The 12,660-nt window shown below is 43.0% G+C and overlaps 1 protein-coding gene across 3 annotated transcripts in view; it reads left to right on the top strand.

The window, feature by feature from the left end:
• The window catches only part of Zranb3 (zinc finger RANBP2-type containing 3), a 154,641-nt gene that overhangs the window by 42,610 nt on the left and 99,371 nt on the right, over positions 1-12,660 (top strand). The window lies entirely within an intron of this gene.

Genomic DNA, 12,660 nt, shown 5'->3' on the forward strand with positions numbered 1-12,660 from the left:
CTGCCTCTGGAATGCTAGGATTGAAGGCGTGAGTGCCACCATTTTCTGGCCTCTATGTCTGTCTCGTGCCTGTTCTGTTCTCTGACCCCAGATAAGTTTATTAGGGTGCCCAATATTTTGGGGAACACAATACCACCACACTGAACCTGGGTCCTCTGAAAGAGGACCCACTGAGCCATGTCTCCAGCTCCTCAGTGGGAATGTTTGTGTATATTCTCAAAACAGGTGAGATACACCTTTTCCTCCAGCTGTCTAGCAGGACAAAGAGACTAGTTTCTTGTCTGTTCTTTATTGGTAAAAGCTACAGTTTGTGCTAATGGGGTCAGACTAATGAAGCATCATATTTTCGTGATATTACCAAGCATTAGAGACTAGTTTAATTTTTTTAAGCTAATTTAGAAGAGGCAATTCTTTTAAACATCCATTAGGTTTTCAGGACATACAGAAGATTTATTTGCATTGCTCTACATCTCTCCACTCACTCAGAAATCGTCAGAAGCTTTTATATCTTTCCTATACATGGCTGATATTAATGGTTATAATCTCTAAATGAACAAAGGGCTAAAATGAACAAAACACTGCATGCTATTTGAACTTGTTTTTCAGCTCTAGCTGGCAGCCATTACAGCTGCTTCAGCTCTTCCTCTCCTTTAGGAGGGGGTGGGTGTGCCTTCCATGTGCTCCTGAGGTTGATGGATGAGGACCAGTCTGGACCAGTAGCCTGGAGGGATAAGCTGATAAGTCTTCTGCTCTGGTTCCATGTCTGTTGTTGTGACCAACACTGACCAAAAGCAGCTTAGTGAAGGAAGGCTTTATTTTTTATTATAATCACAGGCCCATCATTTGGGGGGATTCATGGCAAGTCCTCAAGCAGCTAGTCACATCACATCCACAGTCAAGAACAAAGAGAGAGTATCTCGCTTGTGTTTGCAGCTGGCATTCTTTACTCTTCTACAGTTCAGAATCCATAAGGAATGGTGCTGCCCACCGTGATCTGGGTCTTCCTGTATCAATTAACAATGAAGACAGTCCTGTACAGACATGCCCACAGGCCAGCCTGATCTACCAAGCCCTCATTAAGACTCTCTTCCCATATGACTGTAGGTTGTATCAATTTAACAATTAAAACTAGCCGCCAGAGCTTCTAGAATCAATGGACCTTGGACTGTCCCCTCTTGGTCTTTGTTATATGATAATGAGCAAACTCTCATTAGCGATTGAGCCATTTTGAGTTTGGGTTTGGTTTTTGGTCTGCAGTATGATTGAAACAGTTTCTAAGAACTATTTCTGAGCCAATCATTTTTCTGAAGCTCTCATTCTCTGCTACTCCTATATACCCACCCATTGCTTGGGCAAGGCAGCAAAGATAGCCATTGGTTTTGGGTCAAACAAGACTTAGTTCACCATCCAAGCCGCAACAAAAGGGTTTATGGTGCTCTTCATTTACAAAGGCCAGTTGTCATTTGATCATAGTTTGGTGTATTTTATTTGGTTAATTTACAGAATGTGTGAGACTAAGAAGCTAAGTCTAGGTGCTGGAGAGATGGTTTGGCAAGTAGGAGCACTGGTTGCTCTTCTAAAGGACCCAGCTTCATTCCAAATACCCGAGATGGTTCACAACTACCTGTAGCTAGTCCCGAGGATCCGACACTCTCTTCTGGCCTCTTCAGGCACTGCATGCCTGTGCTTCACAGATGTTCAGGAAGGCAAAGTACCCATACACATACAAATAATAAGTAATTTTTTCAAAAGGGGCTTGGTAAGGAATTTATAATTATAAGCTTGGAAATAAGAGTGTTTTTTGAGCTTTTCCAGAAATGCAACAACTAATTTGATGTGGAAGCAAAATAAACCCTCATAGTTTTCAATATTGAAATTTCTGAGAACAAAGTAAGAATCTCAGACTCAATTGTTCAAATAACTCTTTACAATTTGTTTAACCTAAATCATTCTTTTTTGTTGTAGTTTTTTTGTTTTGGTCAAATGATCAGTATTCATTCTGTGTCATAATTACTTCAGAGTCTCTAGGTTAAGAAAGCATGCCCCCAAACAGTGTGTGTGTGTGTGTGTGTGTGTGTGTGTGTGTGTGTGTGTGTGTGTAAGGACATGAATGTGGCAATCAGAAGACAACCTTGGGTGTCCACCCTCACTTACACCTTGTTTGGGACATCGTCTCTTCTTTGTTGTTCGCCACTGCACGTGCCAGGCTGCCTGGTTGCAAGCTTCTCTGGTGGGGGGTCCTGTCTCTGCCTCCCATCCCTCTATCGGAGTACTGGGATTACAGGTCAGCTACCCTGACCAGCTGTATGCAGCTCTGAAGATTCACAGTCATATCCTCAGGCTTGCATGTAAACGCTTTACCCACAGAGCCATCCCCCAACCCCCAAACAGGTTTTTAAATGTGTAAAGGCTGAACACCAGCGAGGGTGGGAAGAGGAAAAAACATGAACCAGAGCCCCTAGGAGAACCAAGAGCTGCTGAAGTTCACACACACTTTCCCCAGAAGTGGTGCTTCTATCCAAGACTTCAAAGATGCCAAGCTCAGAACAGCTGAGGCTGGAGGACAGGGCATATTTCCATTTGCCAAAGCAATGGCACCCAGGGATCATTTTTGTTTCAATCTAACTTTTCTTTATCTTAGTTTTCATGATGCTGCAATATTGTCTTATGTATTTTTTTTATATATTTCAGATTTTAAACTAGGAAAGATATAGCTGATAGGCTCTTTATGATATATAATAACATATGCATAGATGGTATTTCTAGAAAGCTACACAAAAATTTGGAAGAGTCTTGGGATAACTACAGTGTCAGGCCACATATGCTGTGTAAGAATACAAATGTACATGAGTGCGAGCATATGCTTGAACACATTCAAACACACACACACACACACACACACACACACACACACACACACACACATGATTTGGAATTGATTCCTACTATTGGAATGATTTTATGAGTGCCTGCATGACCAAAATTTTCCCTGCAACAATAGCCTTGTTCTGAGGCTCAAGTTTATATGATAACTGATGAAGCACATCTTGTTCCCTGGTAGCAAGCTCAGAGTACTTAGGACTCCCCACAGAGGAAGAGTGCCCATTTTATGTCTGTGCCCCTCACAGAATCTTCTGCGGAATTATAGTATTCTCTTGCCGTCTATAGATGTAATTTACTGAAAAGAGATATGGTGATGATAGAAAAGTTATTTCTAGCCGGGCGGTGGTGGCGCATGCCTTTAATCCCAGCACTTGGGAGGCAGAGCCAGGTGGATCTCTGTGAGTTCGAGGCCAGCCTGGTCTACAGAGTGAGTTCCAGGAAAGGCGCAAAGCTACACAGCTAAACAGAGAAACCCTGTCTCGAAAAACCAAAAAAAAAAAAAAGTTATTTCTATGTCAAGAAATTGAATAGCTTCAAGTCGGATATAAATCATTCAGTTAAACATGTCTGAATAGAAACTGGATAGTATATAAAATTATTCTCAGAAAGTATAATGCTATTCACTTTCCTGTTTCCTATTTGTATCTGAATTGAAAACAGCCAACACTGAACATGTGAACCCTAAGACAGGCCTGCTGCAAACACTGATATTCATACTGATACCGTACGTAGATGATGAATATGAGGAGCCCCGGGCTTTGGAAATGGCTCAGTGAAATGCAAAGTGGCTTTTTAATATCTACAGTCAAGCTGGATAAATTACAGTGCAACCAATTAACAATGAATGTAGGAAAAAAAAATTAATAGTGGAAAGCCAAGTTGTTTGTAAAAACAATAGAATTGTAGAGCTGTTAGCATACCTACTGTTTGGCAAACATAATACATAGAGTTTTGTTGTTGTTTTTAATAGTTTATTTTTTTATTTTCTGTTCATTGGTGTTCGTGTACATCTGTGTGAGGGTGTCAGAAGCCCTGGAACTGGAGTTATAGATAGGTGTGAGCTACCATGTGGATGCTAGGAATTGAACCCATGTACTCTGGAAGAGCAGCCAGTGCTCTTAACCACTGAGCCGTCGTCTCTCCAGCTGCCACAATGATAGTTTTTATGCCAGGATGTTATTCTTATGTCTTTTATTTCATGCAGCAGAAATAAAAAAAAAAAAAAAAAAAAAAAAAAAAAAAAAAAAAAAATAAAAAAAAAAAAAAAAAAAAAAATGAGATAAGTTTTGTTTTTTTTTTTTTTACTTATTATTTTTATGCCAGGAAGTTTCTTTGCTTTTTTATAACTGTAGTTTGAATAACCCAAATTTGGGTCATATCTGCCATTTTCCAATAGAGAAAACAAGTTGTTTGCATTTCTCTGAGTAACTATAATTATTGGTAGCCCATTCCCCCTTTACAAAGTAGACTTTAGATTCAATCAAACATGGTAGGAAAGTTCCAGTAAAGTAAAAAATTATAAGAACTGTTATATTGGTAACTCTAGATTGTCCAATGAACTGTGTTTAGAATAACCTAGGAGACATGTTTCGGCATGTATCTGTGAGAGTTTCCAAAAAGACTTCACAGAGGAAGTCTGAATTTTGAGAAAAGCATTTCACGAGCTGGGATTTCTGAATGAAAAGTAGAAGGCAAGCTGCATCTGGCATTCATCTCGCTGCTTCCTTACTGTGTGTTCAGTCTGAGCATCTGCCTCATGCTCCTGCCTTCATGACTTTCCTGCCATCACAGACTGTACCCTAAAATTGTGAGCCAAGAAAAACTCCTCTTCGCCTAAGTGGTTTAGTTGGGTATTTTGTCTCCCAATAGAGAACTGCCTACTACAACTGTATTTTCCATGTCTGCCATGGCACTGTGAGGCGTGCTCAGGTAGGTTCTGGTCTTGACCCTCCCCTGTGCACAAAGAGGACAAAGGTGAACAAATGGTAGAGCCTGTATTCACCACAAGGGGCAGTTAGGACAGAAGGAGAGAGGCCCCAAACTCTTGGTAGCGGTAGCCTCAGGATGCCAATGTGGTGGTTTGAATGAGAACGACCCCCATGGGCTCCCATGTTTGAATCGCTAGTCATCAGAGAGTGGCACTGCTTGAGAAGAAACAGGAGGTGTGGCCTTGTTGGAGAAAGTGTGTCCATGGACCATGTGCTTTGAGATTTCAAAAGGCCCAGTGCCTCTTTCTGCTGTGGGATGGTCTGTATGTCAAATTGCTCTGATTGGTCAATAAATAAAACACTGATTGGCCAGTGGCCAGGCAGGAAGTATAGGTGGGACTAACAGAGAGGAGAAATAAAAGAACAGGAAGGCAGAAGGAGTCACTGCCAGCCACCTCCAGGAAAAGCGGCATGTGAAGACGCCGGTAAGCCACAAGCCACGTGGCAAGGTATAGATTGATAGAAATGGGTTAGTTTAAAATATAAGAACAGTTAGCAGGAAGCCTGCCACGGCCATACAGTTTGTAAGCAATATAAGTCTCTGTGTTTACCTGGTTGGGTCTGAGCGGCTGTGGGACTGGCAGGTGACAGAGATTTGTCCTGACTGTGGGCCAGGCAGGAAAACTCTAGTTACATCTCTCTCTTCCTGCTTCTTGGGGATTTGGATGCAGAATTCTCAGCTACTTCTCCAGCACCATGTCAGCCTGCATGCCACCTGCATAATAGACTAATTCTCTGAAGTTGTGAGCAAGCCCCAATTAAATGCTTTTTTTTTTATATACTATACACTATGGTTGTGGTGTCTCTACATAGCATTTGAACACTGACTAAGACACCAACTTAGAGTGATTGTAGGAGGTGGTACAGCTCCGAGTTCTCAGTGGTCCTCAGGATGCCATCCAAGAGCAGGCCTCTGAGGAATGCATTACAGAACAGGTTGCCAATTACAGCAAAAGTGGTGGATCTGGAAGGGAAGAATTGTGAGTACCCTCAAGGCCAGAATGAGTGTCCTCCCCGAGGTCTTAGTCATGCATGAGTGTGAGCTGGTTCCCTGCTGGAGGCAGGGCGGTGTCTGAACAATGTCACCTTCCTCTGACAGGCAGACTAGTAAATCTGAGGATGAAGAGGCGGCAGTTGGGGTGGGGGTGTAATATAGATTCGGTGAGTCTTGATTGGCTGGCCATGTATATATAAGGTGATCAGTCATTTCCTCTTGTGGTGTTGCCCAGGCTGGTTCTGAACCCCTGGGCTCGAGGGAGCTTCCTGGTTAAGTGTCTGTGACCCCATTTTAAATCTTTTCTTTGTACCAAAATTGCTTTCTGACCACAGCTGCTGGCTCCATTTCCACTGTCTGCTGGCTCCTTAGCCACTTTGGAATGACGCTTACAAGTTTCCTGTTAATGAGTCCGAAGGCCTTTTTATCTCTCATCCCGTGCTGCATCCTTGCAAATACATTAGTCTGTGGTAAATGACTTTCAACCAAGACCTTTGTTCTCCTTTAATACTTCTTTTTTTCTTAGTTTCTAATGGGCATAACCTAAAATTTTGGCTGAGAACCACGCCACCTCCCTTCCCCTGTTTTTATAATTGTACTTGAGAATCCTATCCATTTCTGCTTTCTTGTTACCGTCACATGTAGAGACTTTCTCATTTATTTCATTGTCTTGAATTGACTCTTCCATTCCTGATTATAAATGCCTGCTAGATGCCACATTCATAAAGTCAATAAGATGCTTACTTAATATTTGTTTTTGTAGCTGTAATCCCTTGAATTGAAACATTCCTCCCCATGGGAGGCTTCTCAAGAAGTAAAGGAAACATATAAAGCTCACGAAGTGCCGGGCGGTGGTGGCGCACGCCTTTAATCCCAGCACTCAGGAGGCAGAGCCAGGCGGATCTCTGTGAGTTTGAGGCCAGCCTGGGCTACCAAGTGAGTTCCAAGTAAGGTGCACAGCTACACAGAGAAAACCTGTTTAAAAAAAAAAAAAAAAAAAAAAAAAAAAAAAACTCAGGAAGTAAATAAAACTCAGAAGAAACTTACAGGATTTACAGTGCTCCTTCCCACTAGATTAGACAAAAAGTAACAATAGCTGGGGAGAGAAGACTCCTCAACCAGCACAAATGCTCTCAATGGGGAAATTGCTGCATGCAGCTTTTTTGCATTATCACCCATGCAGGTGTTAATCAGTGCAGGTCTGAGTTTGGAGGGCACACACTGAGATTCCCAGATTCTTGTATCCTAAGACAAAGAATCAAATCAAGGACATACGGTAAGGTAATAGACAAGGTACTCCTGAGAATGTGGGTAGGACATTGAGTCATGGAAAGACATATGCTTTGATATTTATGTGGTGGTGTGGATGACCCTTTCTAGATCATTTAAATAGCATCTGCCTTCTCCTGTGCCTGTATAGGCATAACATTTCCAGTGCATTCTCTGTTACTTGTAGCTGAAGTTACAGACTGCCTGACGTGGGTGCTGTGATCTGACTTCGGCCCTCCTGGCAGAGCAGCAAGTGCTCTTAGATTAATCTTGATGCTGCTCTCTGTCTCTACTCTTCTGCCACACTGGTGGACTTGAGTCACATCAGTGTGGAACTAAGTCTCTTGGAAGGAACAAGGTCTGTCTCTGGATTGACAAATGATGGGCAATAGAAAGGAATTGACTGCTGTGTGCTACCTAGTCATGAACAGAACATGGTGATGGCTGTTACAGTGTGCTCTGGTACAAGATGGGGTCTGTGTCCATTCACCTCCCCATCAGCATTGTTGTTCAGAAGTTCCATGATATCTGAAATTTCCTGGGTAACAAATAGATCCACAGGGTTTGGATGACAGCGGATACTGCTTGTTCAGTACATCAGCCCCGAAGGTCCAGTTGCTACTTACAGGAAATGATACTGAACTCATTTTGAGTTCAGCTGTTTTTACTTACTCAGCAAGCCACAACAGCTAAAAAACAAGGAGGCTGGAAAAATTTTGGATGTTATCTATGTTTCTGAAAAAGAAACAGTGCAGCAAGCTGATGAGTAAAACCTGATTTATCAAATTGCCAACACAAGACCCTGGAATATAATGCCAATTTGGTATTTAGTGATGTGTAGTAATAAAATATTTTATTGTAAAACCATGAATTTTAATTGGTTTGAAAATCATGCTTTTAAGCTTTAGAGGCGTGTGTGTGTGTGTGTGTGTGTGTGTGTGTGTGTGTGTGTGTGTGTAGTTAAAGTATATTTGATTTGTCTCACAGTTTTATGCAGGTTCCCCCACCTCTTTCATTTTCCTTCTAGATATGTGTTGATTTCACTCTTACTGACCTCCCTTGAATATGGGGCCTCTCTCCTAGTCAGCTGTTTTTGATAACGGCTTGGTGGAGGTCAAGTGTGGTTGCTGAACTATCTTTAAGAGTAAGAGTCCCAGAAGTTGACCAGGTGTCATGTCTGTAATCCCAACACTTGGGAGACTGAGGCAGGAGGATCACTATGAATTTGAAATCAGGCTGGGCTACATAGTTCTATGGCTACAAGACTAGCCAAGGCTATTCTATAAGACCCTGCCTCAAAACAACAAAACAAAACAGGGTGAAAAAATCTCAGGGGTCCAAACATGCTTTGTGGCTAAAGTTTTAAGAGCATTTAGCCCCATTGGTAATATTCTGGAATTCTCTTACTTCCCAAAGCAGGAGAGATCTCTCCTTTTGTTAGGAAAAATCTTGCATTTTCAGAGGGATTCAAGTTGATGTTACTGGGAAGGTCTTGATATACCTAAAGGCCAGCTATTCCAGCCATGTGATCTTCGAAGCTCTCAGTTTTTTTTTTTTTTTTTTTTTTTTTTTTTTTTTTTTTTTTTTTTTTTTTTTTTTTTTTTTTTTTTTTTGGTTTTTCGAGACAGGGTTTCTCTTGTGTAGCTTTGCGCCTTTCCTGGAACTCACTTGATAGCCCAGGCTGGTCTCGAACTCACAGAGATCCGCCTGCCTCTGCCTCCCGAGTGCTGGGATTGAAGGCGTGCGCCACCACCGCCTGGCCTTCGAAGCTCTCAGTTTTTACCCAGAGCTCTAAACTGCTTCTCAATAAACCTTAGTGAAATTTAGCAGCTTACTGCTTTCTCTGAAGGTCTCTGACCAGAGCTGTAATCTCACCCACTAGCCTGCATGTATCCGCAAATTTTTAACGTTTTAGAGACGTAAGAAACTTGGAGTTGGGCACAGAGAGGAATAAGCCACAGTCAGGTTATCTTGAATCCTCATTTTCCAGTACTGCTTGCATCCTGTTGATGCTCAAACTTAATGTTTCGAGTGTCAGGAGGACCCTGACCCATATGCAGTGGTCTGCTCAGCAATGACCATGCCTTGGGTAACTAACAGCTATTGTGGTCCCAAGGGTTTCTCTGTAAGGGCCTGGCTGTCTTGAAACTCACTCTGTAGACCAGGCTAGCTGAGAACTCACAGATCTGCCTAGCTCTGCCCCCTGAGTGCTTGGATTAAAAGCGTGTCCCACCTTGCCCAGCTTCAGAACTGAATTTTTTACCATAACCTCCAAAACTGACTCCCTTTCAGTCACTCTTGCCTCAGTAAATGGCATGGCCACCATTTTTCACATTGGTCGCTTGACTTATTCTTGATTGGTCTTTCTATCTATTTTTACCTGTCCATATTCCAACTGATCAGCTAATTTTACTGGCTCTACTTTCAAAATATGCCTCACTCCAGCCACTCTTTCTTCACTTCTGTCTCTGCCCACCCGCACACCAGCCTCTCCTCTCCACCTTCACCCCATCCCTCATCCATACCATTGCTTCTTTTCAGATGTCCCTAACTGCTTTCTGTGCTTCTCTTGAAGTCTTAGGTAATCTTTTCTGTTCGTTTTTTTTTTTTTTTTTAAGATGGGTTGTCAGCCAGGTGGTGGTGGCACACGCCTTTAATTCCAGCACTTGAGAGGCAGAGGCAGGCAGATCTGAGTTTGAGTTCAGCCTGGTCTATAAAGGGAGACTAGAAGAACCAGGGTTACACAGATAAATCTGTCTTGAAAAAAACAAACAAACAAAAAAGACAGGGTGTCGTGATGTACAGGCTGACCTTGCGTTCTCTACGTAGCCAAGGATAAATCTAAGCTGCTTATCCCACTTGCCTCTGCCTCTCAAGTGCTGGGTTTATAGACGTGTGTCAACACATCCAGTTCAGAGGGTTTGTTTTATTTTGAGACAGGGGTCTCACTACTAATGCTGATTGACCTGGAATTTACTGTGTAGACCAGGCTGGCCTCGAAGTCACAGGGATCTCTCTTCCTCCTGTGCTGGGTTAAAGATGTGTGCCATGATACCTGGCTTAGAGTAATATCTTAAAAATTATTTTTTATTTTATTATAGTTTGTATGCCTATGTGTATGTGCTTGCTTACCTGAGTTTCTATGAGTGCAGGAACTCTTGAAGGCCAGAAGAGAATGTGAGACTCCTAGAACTGAAGTTATCACCATGTAGCTGCTAGGAACTGAATCACAGTCTTTGCAAGAGCAGCCAGTGCTCTTAACAGCTGAGCATCTCTCCAGTCCCTGGGGTCATTAAAACACACACACACACACACACACACACACACACACACACACACACACACATTGCTTCCCTTCAAATCATTATAAGACCGTCCAGTCTTCACGCCATCACTTATGAGACATCTGTGACTAGACCCCCAGCTGCCTTCTGACCTCCTTCTTCCCGCACTCTCTTGCTCCCTGTACACCAGCTACATTAGCTTCCTTGATCTTCTTAAACTGCACGGGCCTTTGCACTTGCTGGTCCCTGTTGAAATACTCCTCCTTGGACTCCTTCGTGACTTCTTCCCTCCATTCACTCCCTGTTCTCTATTATTCCATACTTGTTTAGTTTTTAAAGAGGATTTACTGATTTACTGCCACCAAATCATGTATTTTTTTCTTCTAGGCACTGCACATGAGGGAAAGACTCAAGCTCACTATCTCCCCAGAACAGTGATAGTTACACAGTAGACTCTAATATACTCCTCAAGAGACCTCTCCAACTAATTTCACTTGGATTTTGTTTTCCTACTTGAGACTGACATCTGCTATCTTTCTTCCCTTGTTGCTCGCTGCCTCATTTTTTGAGACAGGGTCTCTTACTGAACCCAGAGCTCACCATTTTCGTTAGCCTGGCTGGCCAGTGAGCCCCAAACATCCACCTGTCTCTACTCTTCCCATGGGGTTGCAAGTGAGCCATGCCCAGGTTTTGTGTGTGTTTAGAGACTGGACTCAGATCCTCACACCTGCGTGGCGAGCATGTCCCCAGGCTTTGGCTTGGATTTTCAAATGAAAAAGTCGATATTCATGAGTCCATCTGGAAAAATACCATCTTACTTCTTAATTTTCTACTTTCTCTAAAGAGTGTAATAAACCAATTTCTACTAAATTATTTGAATTTTAATTTTTCCTTAGTTGAGATTATTTTTGTTCTCATGATGTGTTTGCTGTCCGAAACCAGCCACTGATTACCCTGACCACGCTTGCCATGTTCTCTTTCTCTGTATTTCTTCTACTTAGAAACTCAATTTATGAGCCCAGCCTCACTTCTCAGTGGATCAAATTTACTTCTAGAAATCAATGTTTAAAGAGAATACAGCAGTCGGGCAGTAGTGGCGCACGCCTTTAATCCCAGCACTTGGGAGGCAGAGGCAGGTGGATCTCAGTGGAGTTTGAGGCCACCTGGTCTACAGAGTGAGTTCTAGGACAGCCAGGATGGTTACACAGAGAAACCCTGTCTCATAAAACCAAATGAAGAAAAAAGAGAAAGAATCCAGCAGATAGAGGCTGGGAGACGCCTCCGTTGGTGGAGTGTCTGCTGCACAAGCTTCGGGACCTGAGTTCAAATCCCCACACTCGTCTAAAAACCCAGACGAGGTGGTGTATGTCTGCAATCCTAGCCCTGGAGAGGTGGTGACAGGTGACCCCTTAGTAGCCAGCTGGACTATCCAGGTCAGTGAGAGACACTATTTCAAAGTAGGAGGGTGGAGAGGCCCTTCATTCTGGCCTCTGGCCTCTATAGGCCTGGGGACACATAGAAAACACACACACACACACACACACACACACACACACACACACACGCACGCACACACACACCCTCACTCCCCCACTCTCCTACACAAGAATAGAGTAGAGAAAAGTTAGCAAAATAATAGAAATCAAATTCACCTCAGTGATAGACTTAACTAGCACACCTACTTAGATGTGTCACATAAATTTAGATATCAGATTTGTGTCCAGATGTGGTTGCTGGTCAGTGTAATAGTTAGTTTTGTCAACTAGATACATCTAGAGTCACCTGGAAAGAGTCTCTGTGAGTCTACATCAGGTTGGCCTGTGGGCCTGACTGTGGCCTTTTGTTGGATTGCCTTCGTTGATGAGAGGACGGAGCCTGAAAGCAGACAGCTCTGTTTCCTAGTCTGGGGTCCTGCACTGTGTGAGGAAGGACTGTGTGGAGGAAGCTGGATGAGTAGGAAGCAGATATGTATTCATTGCTTTCTGCTCTTGCCTGCGGGTGAGATGCGGCTGCTCTGGGTTCTTGTCTCCTTGACTTCTGTTCTGTGATGGACTGTACTAGAGTTGCCAGGGTGCTGCATTACAGAAACAGAAATGACATGAAGTCCTCCATTTTCTTGTTTTATTAATTAATTGGAGGTGTCACTATGTAACTCTGCCTGCCCTAGAGCTCACTATGTAGCCTAGGCTGGCCCTGAACCCAGAGGTTCGCTCCCTCTGCCTACAAAGTGCTGGAATTAAGG

The sequence above is a fragment of the Peromyscus leucopus genome, chromosome 15, assembly GCF_004664715.2.
Source record: "Peromyscus leucopus breed LL Stock chromosome 15, UCI_PerLeu_2.1, whole genome shotgun sequence".
NCBI classification, from domain to species: Eukaryota; Metazoa; Chordata; class Mammalia; order Rodentia; family Cricetidae; genus Peromyscus; species Peromyscus leucopus.